Source organism: Malaclemys terrapin, chromosome 3 (genome assembly GCF_027887155.1).
Source record: "Malaclemys terrapin pileata isolate rMalTer1 chromosome 3, rMalTer1.hap1, whole genome shotgun sequence".
Taxonomy (NCBI): Eukaryota; Metazoa; Chordata; order Testudines; family Emydidae; genus Malaclemys; species Malaclemys terrapin.
Genome location: NC_071507.1, coordinates 63,220,555 through 63,234,427, shown reverse-complemented (window position 1 = coordinate 63,234,427; position 13,873 = coordinate 63,220,555).

The following is a 13,873-nucleotide window of genomic DNA, read 5'->3' as shown; positions in this document are numbered from 1 at the left end:
CAGTATGCAAAATGAACCACTTCCCCTGAGCTGGGGAGACACAACTCCATAGACATCATTACACGGTTAAGCCAGTTGGAATAAAGAAGGTAATGAAAGGAAGAAAATGTCCCCCACAAAATGTCCTTCCTTTGTCAGGAGGATCTTTGTGATCTTGTTCTCTGATTCTATTTCCCTTGGTGCATGTTGTGTCCTTCCGTCTCTCTGTGTCATAGGTATGCCCATGTGTTCAGACTCTCACATGTGACATGAAAACAAGTCACAACAATCCCATGCCATATTCCAGTAAGCTGTCACATACACAGGCATGCCAGAGCTTCACAAACTGCTCAACCCAAACCCTGAAAGCACTTCAGTCAGCCTTGGTTCAAGTTTGACTCACAGCTGTGAAGCAACTAGATGTGTACGTATTTGTAAGCCGGCTGCAGTATCACGTAGTGAACTCTTTTTGCCCCGTTTAGATATGTATTAAATTGCTGTTCACCTTGCATTTTGCAGTCAAGGCTTGTTGGCTGGAGTAAGTCAGCAGCGGCAAGGAACATGGTATCTTGCTTTTGTTCCTTATTGGCTGAGGGTACAGCAGGTGATTAAGCAGCTCAGCTGAAATTAGCAGATGCCAATTTCACTTGGTTTCTCTATTCTAGCTGAACTTTCTGATCTAGCTTAAAATCTCAGGAAAATTAAACATGTCCTCCTGGCCCCGGTGTCTCATTGACCCCGGCCCATGGTTGAATTGGAAGTGCCCAACAACCTGCTTCCAACTCTTGTCATTCCATCAGGCTTAATTTTGGTGGGGGTTTCGGAGCCAGTCGTGCAATGATGCGAGAAGCTCCAGCCCTCCTGGGAATTTTAGCCCTACCTGGGGAAAGCCCTCTGTGATTGGCTGCCTTTCCCACTTTCACAGCTCTGGGGAAGAGCAGCCAATCAGAGCTGTTGCAAGAATCAGGTAGAGCTCTTCCCCTGGAAGAAAAAAAAGCTCCTCTCTCACTCTCCCCTCCTGTGAATAATAATGGGTCAGTCTGATCTTTCCCCCTCCCCCTCTCCATCCCAGCAACGGCAGGCCTGGGAAGAGGAGAGGAGAGTGAAGAGCCCCCAGAGTTGTCCCTTGCCCCAGGCATGAGAATGGGGAGAGGGGACCGTGCTGCAGCTGCCTCCCCAGGTCTGGCAGAGGGGGGGTGAAGAGCCCTGGAGCTGCAGGAGGAGCAGAGGTGGGACTTGGGGTATAAACTGTTGTGCCGGGGGACGTTGGGGTTTGGGGAGAAGCTGAAAGCCCTGCACCACCAGGCAGCCTGTGGCCAGGGCCCAAATCACCGTGGTGTGTATCTTTGGGAGAGTGGCAACATGAACTGTATCTCTCACACACACACTGGGGGTGGGCAGGGGGAGCTCAAAAATCAAAAGACAGAGCAAAACCCACAGTATAGTCTTTAAAACAATCTCATGCTTTTTGGCATTGACAATCCTAAGGTACAAAAAGGGAGAACCCCTAATGTACCCCAAGTGTTCACAGTAGCGAGCCACCCCAATGGTTATGTACAAGTTACACGTGGTCCATTGGGTTTAGACTACAAGCTTCCAAGGCAGGTTATTCCATTTTGTTTTGTGCAGCACTAAGTGCCCTGATGCCACTCAGTACATAACACTGCCATCCCCTTCATTATATAACACTCTGGTGTCATGGCCAGTTCACTAGAGAGCCGTGGAAACAATGCACAAGCGACACTGTTGTAATGATTCTGGCAGAATGTGATTGGGTGAAGCATAGTCACATGGCTTTTTTCACCCGGAAAGTTATGATTCTGTGCCCAGGCTGTATTTCACATTAGGAAGAGACTTTTCAGGTGACCATTAATATTGCAAACATTGTTCACTTGTGGCTATTACTGTCTACTCTGTGTGAAGCTTGTGGGTCCCATGATTCCCTTGATCAATACAAACACATCACATACATGGGGCTAGCCAATCACAGAAGTCCATACTTACGCACATCATGTACAGAAATGCTCACGCTCACAGGCACACTGACACTTAATCATTGAGTGAAGGGTATATTTACTCTAGTACAGTGGCTCTCAACCTTTCCAGACAATTGGACCCCTTGCCGGGGTCTGACTTGTCTTGTGTACCCCCCAAGTGTCACCTCACTTAAAAACTACTTGCTTACAAAATCAGACATCAAAATACAAAAGTGTCCCAGCACACAGCTACTGAAAAATGGCTTATTTTCTCATTGTTACCATATCATTATAAAATAAATCAATTGGAATATAAATATTGTACTTACATTTCAGAGTATAGTATATAGAACAGTATAAACAAGTCATTGTCTGTATGAAATTGTAGTTTGTACTGACTTCGCTAGTGCTTTTTATGTAGCCTGTTGTAAAACTAGGCACATATCTAGATGAGTTGACGTACCCCCTGGAAGACCTCTGCGTACCCCCGAGGGTACACGCTGGTTGAGAACCACTGCACTAGTACATTGACCAAACAATAGAGAGTGTCATCTGCCTTCCCAGCTGTTGTACCCAGTCAGTTTCCTACATTTTGGGCCAGATCTGCAGCAGGTGTATATTGGCATAGCTCTGTTAACCAGCTGAAGAGTTGGCCCATAATTGATAACCATAGCGCTACATTAACTGCATGGGTATGTGTGTCATGCCTGGATGTGTTTTCCTATTTCCCACATACATTTCAAATAAAACCACCCAATCATATATTTATAGGGAGAGGGTTCATTTCTTTTACGAACCTCTAATCGAACTTTGCTCTTGCTGTTTATAAAGTTCCCAGAGGCCATCAGTGGAGTAACAGCTATGTTAATATGTACTGGGGTCTGCTTCCAACTGCATAGCATAGGAAAGAACCTAGGTCTGCCTGGACTTCTCATCACACCATATCCCAGCACGTACATCTGGGTACCCAGTCGAGGTCCCAGTTACCCACTATGTTCTGACATCTTTCCTGGGAAAGCCAATGTTAGGAACAGGCTCTTTTAGCAATGACATCATAGTTCTAGCACATCAATTATTTAGATATTGCAATGTTATCACCAGAAGTCCCATTTCCCCAAGGCAGCACTGCAAGAAGTGAGGATGATTTATTATTGTTTAGTGCTGGCAATTATTCCAAGTGATTATTTTGTATTCCAGTAGCACCTAGAGGCCCCAGTTGAGAGGAGGGCCTCGCTGTGCTAGATGCTGTGCAAACACATGGTAAGAGACAGTCCCTACCCCAAAGAGCTTTATATAGACAGAGAAGACGATGACTCTCCTTTCCCCAAGGGAGGCACAGCTTCTTCCAGTGAATCTCAAGTACCATTCTTGCTGTTGACTAGGAAGTAGCATTGTAGCAGCCTTTAGTGACCCCCACATGTCAGCTGGTATTCACGTTGCTAAGTAATGCATACTCCTAGGGGAATTTTGCGCCACTGTACTATGCAGAATTTCGCAGAAATTAATGTGTGCGCAGAATTTCCTCCCCCCCCCCCCCAGAAATGGGCTGCAGTGCTGCTGGCTGTCACTAGGGGCTGCTGGGCCCAGCAGAGCCCAGCTTGCACATGGAAGACACTGCCTGGGAGTAGGGAGAAGGAGATAGAGGGTTCCTGACAGCTGCAGTTCCCAGCACACGCTGAGGGAAGGAGAAGGCAGCACGCAGGAAACTCCTTGCAAGCCTGGGACGGAGCATCAGTCTGTTTCTCCCTCTGGATCCCTGGTCCCTGGAGAGAGGGGAGTGGGTGTCTGGGCTGGGGGGGGACACGTCTGGGCTCTGACGGGGAAGGGAGGGTATCTGGGCAAGGGGAGGCCCTGCAGCTGGGCTCGGGGACGGGGGAGGGAAGGGGGCAGAAAACAGGAACTGGGTTGTCATAGGGGTTTCTTTAACTCTCTACTCTTGGGGGAAATTTTATGTGTGTCTGTATTGTTGCTGATAGGTATTTTGAAATAAATTACCAAAATAATTGAAACTGGTATGATTGTATAGTGTTATTTTGACTAATAAAATTTGCAGAATTTTAAAATATTGTGCACAGAATTTTAAATTTTTGGCTCAGAATGCCCCCAGGAGTAGTAATGCGCTATGGACAATGCTCAGATCCCACAGTGAGGAGTGTCGTGAAGATAAACCTTAGGAAATGTCAACTAGTACAGAATGCTGCAGTACATCTCCTCAGCAACATGGGCAACTGTGAATACATCACACCTGTCCTCCTGGCTTCCCATACAACAGGAATCAGCAACCTTTGACACGTGGCCTGCCAGGAAAAGCCACTGGTGGGCCGGGACGGTTTGTTTACCTGCAGCATCTGCAGGTTCGGCCCATCGCAGCTCTCACTGGCCGCGGTTCACCGTCCCAGGCCAATGGGGGCTGTGGGAAGTGGCGCGGGCTGAGGGATGTGCTGGCGTGCCAAAGGTTGCCAATCCCTGCCATACAATATTGAGTCAAGTCACTATCTTCAGTCTGACAGGTTTCTCCTCAATATATGTTCCATTCTATATGCATCCAAAGAAGTGGGCTGTAGTCCACGAAAGCTTATGCTCTAATAAATTTGTTAATCTCTAAGGTGCCACAAGTACTCCTGTTCTTCTATCTTCAGTCTCAGTCTCTTTCTTCAAGGTGTTCAAGGCCAGAGCCCAGGATATCACAAGGGGAAAGCTCGTCTATGCAGGAGACAGCGCTCTCCTGGGGGTTGGTCCTAGACAGTGGAACAAACTCCCCCAGAAGCTCAGGGCCATCACAAACCTCTAGTACCTTCCGCTCCAAGTGCAAGGGGCACTGCTTCAACCTGCCTTCTCCAGCGCAAACACAGAGCAATGTGTACATGTGGAGAACCCACCACCCAGAACAAACCCTTCCACGGCACACCCAATTCTGCCCCAGGGGAGAGGAGGAGAGAGAGAACGAGTCACCCATGATGGGTGTTAGTAATGTTGGTTAGTGCGCTGCTGGAAGGTGCTCAGGTACTATGGTGATGAAGGCGGTACAAGAACCTAGAACAGAGGGCTTCAGAGTGACCCAAGAAACAGGGAGTAATCCTTGCTTCTAGGAGGTGATAAATGGGGAGGGTCAGAAACATTAAATCCCCTCTGTGTAAAGAGTTATCAGAGACATTGGAGCTGCAGTTTACCAGGTGACCTGCAACGCAAAGAACAAGTCAAAGTCCTAGTTTTCTACTGTAAAAAAAGCCAGGGAGGATTTCAGTGAGCGAAATCCAGACCAATGAGCTGTCAGAGCAAGGTCACATGGGTATAAGCCGCCATCAGATGCAACACCTTACTCCTGTATCGAGATACCCAGGCTGTTTACTTACCCTTGCCGGTGACTTGGAGCAATGGCCATGCCTCCCGTTTCCAAGCCACCTGTCCCTGTGTCTCTGCAGACACAAACATTCCCCTCCCCCCCAACACTTTTACAGCACAGTGAGGAAAGTGACATTCCGTTTCTGACTCTTTCTCTGGCGTGCACGTTCTAAAGATAGAGCTAAAAATCAGAAAGCACCAGGAGAATTATGGGTTTCTACAGCCTATTGTACTTTAGAATAGTTATAATTATTGTAAATACTGCCCCAGACACTGTAATTTTCTGCTCTCCATCGGGTCTTTCTTTTTCATTTGCTTCTTCCTTTTATGACTAAGAAAGTTTTTGTCTGTCACCTTATAGATGGGAAACGGTAGAGTCAACTCTTAAAATAAAAGAAAAGAGGAGGGCAGTGGCTGGGGGGGAGGAGAGAGGGATGGGAAAAAAAGAGCAAGAGGTGGGAGTTTTCATGGTGTAGTAGCTAGGGCACTGGTGTAGGAGTCAGGGAACCTGGGCTCTATTCCTAGCTCTGTTATGTGACTTTGGGAAAAACTCTGTGCCCACCGGGTGTATGAAGAGTGCTTGCTCTCCAGGGCAGGGACTTTTTCTTACTGTATTCAGCACCTTGCACAGTAGCTCAGCCTGAGTCTCTAGGCACGTGTGTAACATAAATAGTAATGATGTAAAGACATTGGAAGGAGGACAAATATTTACAGACAAGCTAAAGAAAAGGAGGGAATTCCACTCCTCATGGCATTGTTCATGTGTGACCCGGAAGCCACCTGGAATTTCAGACCCAAACTGTGAGGAAGGAAGGGGGAGCCGCGGTAAACATAGATAGAGAGAACTGGGGACAAAAGGTCATTGAAGTCCGTGGGAGTCCTTTCAATGACCTCAGTGGACACTGGATTGGACTCGAAGAAAGAAAGAGGTGGAGAAGGGAGGGATAAGGATGGAGAGGGACCAGAAGAGTCCCAGAAAAGAAAGAAAAGGGGAAAAAGAGAAGAGTTTGGCCAGAGCTGACGCATAAGTGGTGAGAGTGGGGGGCACAATGTAAAGGTTGGAGGGCGGAAGGGCATGTGACCGCCCCACGTGTCTCCTCTGCAGGATGGGAGTGACTGAAGGGCAGGGAAGGATGAACGCGTTCCCGCACATTAGCCCTGTTCTCCCCCTCACTCTCTAGCATCCCTGGCAAGGCTCCCATTCTCTCTCCCCCACCTTTGCTCCCCAAGGCTTCTCTGCTCTCAGCCAGCCCCGCAGCAGCTCGTGCGCCACATCCCGAGCCCCATTCCAGCACTCACCATGCGCTTGCGTCAAGCCGAGAAATTGTGACTGAGTTTAGGAAAGTGCTGACGTTGCAAGAGCCCAGCACGTGCCTGCGTGCGGCATTTCTGCACATGCACTGCCGGCCCCTGGCTGCAGGAGCCACCCCTCTCCTGGTGAGGCGAAGAGGGCAGGGGCTGGAGCAGTGGGCGGGGGGTGCCGCACAGCAGGTGACAGCGTTTGCTACTAGTAACCAAGATGGAGCCCAGCTCTTGGAGCTCGGGGGTTGCCGGACTCAGGATAAGTTGACAAGCGGGGATGGCTGCTGAGGGAGAGGAAGGGACGGGGAGAAGAGGCAAAAGACAAAGGGAGAGTGAAAGAAGGAAAAAGAAAGTAGGATCAGGAGATGCCAACAGGGTGGGAATGATAATTTTCTTCAAAGAGGGAGAGCTGAGTTGAAATGCCCTAGTCAAATGCAAGCAGGGATTGTGATTTCATTGTGACTAGTATGTGATTCAACCCATACGTTGGTTTGGGCGGGCAATTTCAGCAAGCCCTCATTGGAAGGCCTGAGTTCCTCCTCTCCCGGGTATCCCTTCCAAAACAAATTAAAGCAGAAGAAATGGGTGAAAGAGACAAGGCCTGCAGTTCACCGCATTGTCTTAAAACAAACGGAGGCTTAGATTTTTTAACAGTTACAAACAAATGGATGGCTCTTTTATAAAGCTTTCTTAAAAAGGAACAGGTCTATTGGTTTAGAGGATGGGCCTGGGAATGAAGAATCTTGGGTTCTATTCCTGGCTTTGGGAGGGAGTGTGGTCTAGTAATTATAGCTGGGTGCTTGGAGTCAGGACTCCTGGGTTCTATTGCCAGCTCTGGGAGAGGAGTGTTGCATAAAGAGTAGAAGTAGGGCTTGAGACTTAGGAGTTCTGGGTTTTATTCCTGCCTCCCCCATTGACTTGCAGTGTGACCTGAAGCAAGTCACTTAACCTCTCTTTTTCTACAATAACACTAGCTGCCTCACAAGCATGTTTTGAGCCTTAAATAATTGTGTGTAAAGTGTTCAGAGATCCTTGGAGGAAAGATGCTTTACAAGATTGAATTACTGCTGTTTTACTTTAAGGCATAAGAAGCCCCAAGACCTTTCTAGCCCTCCTTTCCCTGAACGCCCCATTGCTCCATACACATACATCTACTGGTACAGTAGGTATCAAGCCCTGCAATTGGCCGAGCAGGCCATATGAATTAGGAGAATAGTTGCTTAAGTATTTGGAAGTAACTCAAAGACTCTGCTATCTGCATTTCTCACAAATACCACAGATTCTTTAGGTTCATGCCTCCACCATTCCAAGCTGTTGCTTTGACTTGCTAATGGGTCTCTGTTGTGAAAACATGTGTGCTGCTTTTATTTATGGGGTTAACACTGAGATGTTATGTCATGCACAATAAGTGAGTGAGAATATGGTGTTTGTTGGATTCTAAGAGGAGGTATGTGCAGGGAATCTGGCTGGGGTGGTGTGGGGGGGGAAAATGCTAGCCAGGTATTTGTGGAAAACAGACAAACTGGCTGGATTCCAGAATGTAGAGTGGGACAGATCCTGAGCTGGTGTTTAAATTGGCATACCTTCATTGAATTAATTGGATCTATGCGGATTACTAACAATGGAGGAGCCGGCCAAGTAAATCGAAACAAACTCTACTTAGCTCTCTTATCAAGCTAGTAGGCATACATATCAGGGGACAGACCTAGCTGAGCGATATGGTCATCTTCTGCATACCTAGCACTTGACACTCAGGTCCTTGCAAGTTATCATCCAATCTCTAAAACTATCATGTCCCTAGCTAAGAGGTTTCAAAGGTTTAACCCTCACTGTTAAAACTTTGCCTATTATTTCTAGTGTGAATTGAGCTTCTAATCATTGAATCACATTATGTCCTTTTCTTTTTAGTGCAGAACCACTGGTTGGACGCTCAAGCTAGATCAGTGGTTTTCAACCTGCGGCCCGCAGACCGCTTGCTGCCCAATCAGCACAGAGTTGCAGGCCATCTGACATCCTCAGGGCCATACAGGTAGTATTAGATGCCGCCCACAATGATAAATAGGTGGAGAACCACTGAGCTATACAAATGCAGACTAGAAATAAGGCGCACATTTTAGCAGTGAGGGTAATTACTTTGTGCCCTCATGGAAAAAGGCATGGAAAAAGGCAAGGGCATGTGGTATGTGTATTAACAAGGCTGCAACTTTATACGGCAAATTACAAGGTTCCCATCAGGGGACAGCCAGTGCAGTCACTCACACCCCATTGATCCTTTGCCAATTCTTGGGGGTTCCCACTGCAGGGGGGAGCCAACCATCACACTAGGAGGGTCTCTGGACACCCCCAAGAGAGGAAGAATTCCAGCCCTCTAGTTGCCAAATACCCAACCCCTAGATTTCACTGCAAGGAAGGTGAAAAAATCCAACCAGCCTTGACTAATCTGGTGGTATGGGGAAAAAATCCTTCCCAGCCCCAAAGAGGTGACTAACACAGCCCACGGCGACCTAGATAACTGGGGAAGGGTGGGTTGACTGTTGCAAACCAGCAAATGAGAAGTGGCTCTGAGCACACGACGCTTATCATGGCTCCAAATCATGGTCTAAATTCCATGAAACCTCAAGTGTATTCTGGAAGTCCTATGGGGGCTGGAAAACTTGTGTGATCCAGCCTGTCATGTTCTTTTGCCTTTTCTCATTGTGGGAGCAACCAAAACACACCCTTCACTGGGCTCAGGGCCCTCTCATTGGAACAACTTACCTATAGATGTGATGGATTCTATATATCTTGCAGTCTTTAAGTCAAGATAGGATATCTTTCTAAATGATATGCTGTAACTCAATAGTCTTGATACAGAGATTGCTAGGTGATAATCTTTGGCCTGTGTTATGCAGATTAGACTAGATGATGCTAATGGTCCCTTCTGGCCTTAAAAACTATGAATCTAAGAACTCTAATAGCAATTAATGTTCTCCAATTTTTGGACCCATGTCACTCAGTCTTGAGGCTTGTTTGTGGCATAGAGACAGAGCTGGACAACGATCTCCTCAGCAATGGATGGAGGTCAACTGTCCTTCCTGATAATACCAGCTCTTCCAAGCCACCTTCATACATGAGAGATGTTGCCATGATTTTGCGGAGGGTCCAGAGGGTTGTGTTGGCATCTGTTCTTCCTCATAAAAAGGCTCTGAGATGTGCATTCCAACAGGACCCGGTATCATTAACCCTCTTATTCAGAGTTTAATTACATTGTTTAGAACAGCCAAGAGTGGGGAAAATTGTGAGAAAGACTCAGTAAAGGCAGGGAACTGGCAGTTTAATTTCAGCATGGACAAGTACAAGGTGACACATATTGGAAGGATCAAATTGAACTACTCATGCAAAATGATGGGTCCTGAAATAACTATATTTATGCCGGAAAATACTTAGGCCTCTTTCAGGCTGAATTCAGATCTCTGCTCAGTGTGGTTAAAAAGCAAACAAAATGTCAGGGTGCATAAAGGATGGAAAAGAAAATAATACTGAACATAGTATAATACCTTGCTATAAATCAAAGGTGCATCCTCATCGGGAATACTATGTTCAGGTTTGGTCACCCTATCTGAAGGATATAAAGGAAAGAGATTAGAGTCTGGAAGGGCTTCATTGAAAAAGATTAGGACCATTTAGTTTGGTGGGGGGCCTAATAGGGGTATACAAAATAACGAATGATCTAGAAAAGATGAATCGGACACTACTACTTATCCTTTGACAAAAACAAAGTTACATACAATGAAATTAAAAGACAACAGGTTTAATACCGGTAAAGGAACTTTTTATATACTGTGAAGCCCATGGAACTAATTGCCTTAAAATATTATTGAGGCAACAAGCTTTGTGGGCTAAAAACACACTGGACATTTGCCTTATAGGAATAACAAAAATATCATCTATCCTTACATCAGTTAGCTGAAAATCTACAAGAGAGATAAATCTTCCTTCTTCAGGACATAAACCACACAATCAAGAGCTAGGAGAAATCTTCCCTCTTGGCAGGTTATTACATTGTCCATTCTGGGGGTTTCACACATTCTTCTGAAGCTTCTGGTATTGGCCACTGGGACAGGATAGTGGGCTAGATGGACTTCTGATCTGATCCACTTTTTTTTCACTCCCTGTTTACCTATCTGGGTTCTTTTAAAGTGCTCATCACCATGGTATCTGGTGCCTCTAAAATTATGGTGCCCACATGAGCTGTATCTTCTTTCTCTTCCATCTCAGCGCAGGGACTGGACTTGGGGGCCGTATTTGGTGTGAGTGTAGTGTTACTGTGGGGTGATGGAGGTGGCTGACTGAAGGAGTGAGATTTGCTTTTGGCTTTGAAGGTGCTAAGGTGGTCATCCTTATCTCTTTCAGAAGTGTGAGCCAATTGCAGAGAAGACTCCCATCTGCTGCATGCAAGTCTCTTCCCCTTGAGCTGACATTTTCCAGTGGCCCGTGGCGGTTATCAGAGGTATTGATTATAGAGGGTGAGGTGGTTCCCCCAGGTAGCCAGAGCCAATCCCATGGATGGGTTTGAAGATGAGGACAAAAACCTTGAATTTCACCCAGAATTTGACAGGAGCCAGTGGTGACAATAGAGCACTGGGCTGATGAGTTCTAGGGGGCCTGTGTTGTTCTGAAGCAAGTGAGGATATTTAAGATCACTGTTTTCATACCTAGGTACAGATTCACTATATGCAAGCCTGGGAGTGATAAATGCTGGGAGTGTTGTATCTAAGTCTGAATCCGACAAGAGGGGGTGTGGTCTTGTTATCAATGGTTGGTGGGAAAGGATGTATCTAGCAGATGTGGCTATTTGGGTCTCCAGAAGCAATGAGATCTCCAGGTGAACACCAAGGCTGTGGACTGTCTTAGTCATCTGAGGAAGCAGGATCACTCTGGAAGGTGATGATACAGAGACGGTAAGTTCTTCAAAACACCTCCCTCTTAGTACCACCTCCGCCCTTCCAGGATTTAGCTTCAGTTGATTCTCCTTCAGTCGCTGCTCTTAGCCAGTCGCTTGGAGGGCTGGTAGATGTGATGTGAAGGTGACAGCGCTGGTTGTCAGAGGTGTATTGTTGCCTCTGAGGAGAAGTTGATGTAGAGCTTTGCATATCACAGGAATTTTAGACCAGGCTGTTTCAGTCTCCCCTAATTGTTTCATCTGAGGTTGAAGTTGGAAGAACATGGATCCCTGTGGGCTCCACAGGTGACAGCTCTGGAGGCTGAGCAGCAGATAGCCATCTGAGAGCAGCCTATGAGAAATGATGGAAGCTATCTTAGTGCAATCTGCTAACCCCTTCCATGTCCCCAAGACAGGATAACAGGGTTCTATGGTCAACTGTATCCAACGCTGTCAAGAGCAGCAAAGTATGCAGAAGTCTATGTTCAGAAATACAATAAGTATTTATTATTATATGTTTCCAGTGGCCCCCACAGTGTACTGAAAGCTATGCAAATACAGAAGAAGGTACAGCCCCCATCCCAAAGAGCTTATAATATAAAAGAGGCAGACAAAGGGTAAACAAAAGGGGTACAACATACAGGTTAAATGGCCAGGATGACAACTGGCCATGCATTTAACATAAAATAAATACTATTATTAACTATCTAAATTATTTCCCATTCCCAACCTTGCTGTTACTAGTCAGTCAATTTTCGATAGACTTCATAGTAGGAGTGGATCTTCAAAACAAACTGTGTTTTATGATCGTAGGGGCAAGCAAACATCAGTTTCAGTCCAGTTCTTGGACTTCAGCTCTGTCTCCTGTTCCTGGATCATTACGAGCTGCTGGGATATGTTGCTTGCTTTTCACAGCCTCATGTTTGTCTCACCTTTGGTCTTCTCTTGCCTTATGTTTACAGTTCAGCTGTTCAGGCAAGTGCCATATAGTTTGTAAGGATTTGCTGAGGGGGCAAAGGTGAGCTCAAGCAGAAGACTAGCACAGAAGAAAAACAGATTGCTGTGCTGCTCCACTTATTTGCTGTTTGCTCTAGTGCTGTTGCTCAAGATATGTAGGCAGCTAACATGTACAGGAAAGATAATAGTGTTAAGTCCATTCTTATTGTTGCTGCTCATGGGTAAAGAAATATCTGTTGGCACAGTTTAGAGGTCTCCAACCCTTCCTTATTTCACAGGGGCTTTGCAATCAAGTAGCGATCTCAGCGTGTCCTTCCGGCATTTCTTCAGAAATGTTTCCAGAACTGGAAACTAATTTTCCAGGGAAGGATAGATGGAGTAACTGCTTCTGTCTAAGCTCTATAGCTCTTCATATTGACATTCTCTTGTTGTAGTATAATTCACCATGGCAGAATGCTGCAATTCTTCATGTAATGAAATGAACACCAGTTGGCTGTCCCTTAGCTTGGATCCTAGTTACCCCAGTGAGGCAGGACAGATCCCTGTCTTTCATGAATTCATGTGTCATTTGGCATTATTGAGAAATAGGGAATTATTGGAAATACAGGAACTTCAAGGTGCTGACTGAAGGGCAATAACCTGTAAGAATTAACAAGAGGTGATCTGGGGACTGTAGGAGGGAAATGATGCTAATTTTGGCTGGGACATGAAGAGCTGTCCACATATTAAAGCTCATTATTTAGAAGGGTAGGAGTTGGGATGGGAAATCTTTGTGTGGGGGAAAGACAGAAGACCATATGTACAAATTCAAAGGAACTTTTGAAACAATATTTGTTAAGGCTCAGGAGGTGAAAAACCAGTATGTTTGTCCAGGGAATCATACTAAATAAAACCAAAACATGCAATGGGTACTGTGCTTGGAGTCAAGACCATGGATAGGTTTGGGACCTGAACAGCCTCTGTCAATGTGAAAATGCATCAAGGCAAGAATGTTCATGCCAGATACTCCAAGCTCAAGTTCCAAGAGGGAGGCTCCCGGGGTACAGGAGGAATGACAAAGAGCAGAGATCCTAGAAAGACTGAGGGCAAGTCCTTTTGCTAGAGTGTATGTCACAGACAGAGGGACTGGAACTTGGAGAGGGTGAGATGAAGAGAGGGCCCAAGGAACTGATCGGCGTTGTAACACTTATTGCTTCTAGAACACCACTTATGGCCAGGGGAGCTCCTGGAGTGCCTTGCCTCTCTCTTGCCCTTCTTTGGGGCTTCCCAAACAAACTCTACACGGCCCAAAGGAAATTAAACATTAATTTATTCAGCCCTCAGGTCCACTGGCCTTCCAGCTCTAAACCCAGTTCAGCATCTTTCCTAATAATCCAAAGTAACACAAAGTCTTTCA